Genomic DNA, 969 nt, shown 5'->3' with positions numbered 1-969 from the left:
CAAAGTGTTTTTAGTTGCGTTTAGTGAGAGGAATAAAGAAAAGTGTATCTGCTCCATCTAGTCCTGATACCAGAAGTCTTAGTGTAGTTTTTAATTTGAAATTTTCTTAATATGAGTAAGGATTGTTTGTGTACATATTCAGGGACTTTCCAGTCATGACCCGAGCTTCAAGCTGGTTCAAAACAGTTTAGTCATGGCCTATGCAAACAAGGGCAGCATATGCATTGCATGGTAACCAAATCTCTTTTGCATAATATTTTGACCCAAATAGGAAGTGGGGCGATAATGCCCTGCTCAAAGATGGCAGCAAAAATACATAAAAAATGGTGTGTGTGGCTGCCATGTTTGAATGAGGCACTTCTGTCTGTTTCTTACAAAACCAAAACTAAACCTTCTACTGCTGAGTCAATTCTAACTCACAGCAATCCTCTAGAACAAAGTAGAATTGCTCCATTGAGTTGCTGAGGCTGTAACTCTTTTCAGAAGCGAACTGCTTCATCTTTCTCACATGGAGCAGCTGGCAGGTTCAAACTGCCCACTTAATCCATTGTGCCACAAGGGATTTTATTTCCTTAAGTCTATTGTTATGGTGTTTCTGTATTACCTTTAGCAAAACTTTACACGCATTGGATATCAAAGAAATTGTCCGATGATTTCCGCATTCCATTGGGTCACCTCTCTTTGGAATGGGCACAAATACGGATCTCTTTTAATCAGTCGGCCAGATAGGTGTCTTCCAAATTTCTTGGCAGAGATGAGTGAGTGCCTCCTGTGCCGCCTCACTGTCTTGAAAGATTTCAATTTTTATTCTATCAATTCCTGGTGCCTTGTTCTTTGCCAATTCCTTCAATGTACCTTGGACTTCCTCCTTCAGTATCAATTTCTCCTGATCATAAGCTACCTATTGAAACGGTTGAACATTAACCATTTCCTTTTGGTACAGTGACTCTGTGTATTCCTTCCATCTTC

The sequence above is a fragment of the Chrysochloris asiatica genome, unplaced genomic scaffold (assembly GCF_000296735.1).
Source record: "Chrysochloris asiatica unplaced genomic scaffold, ChrAsi1.0 scaffold00134, whole genome shotgun sequence".
Classification (NCBI taxonomy): Eukaryota; Metazoa; Chordata; class Mammalia; order Afrosoricida; family Chrysochloridae; genus Chrysochloris; species Chrysochloris asiatica.
The sequence above is the reverse complement of the archived record's forward strand: the minus strand, read 5'-3'. Positions refer to the sequence as shown.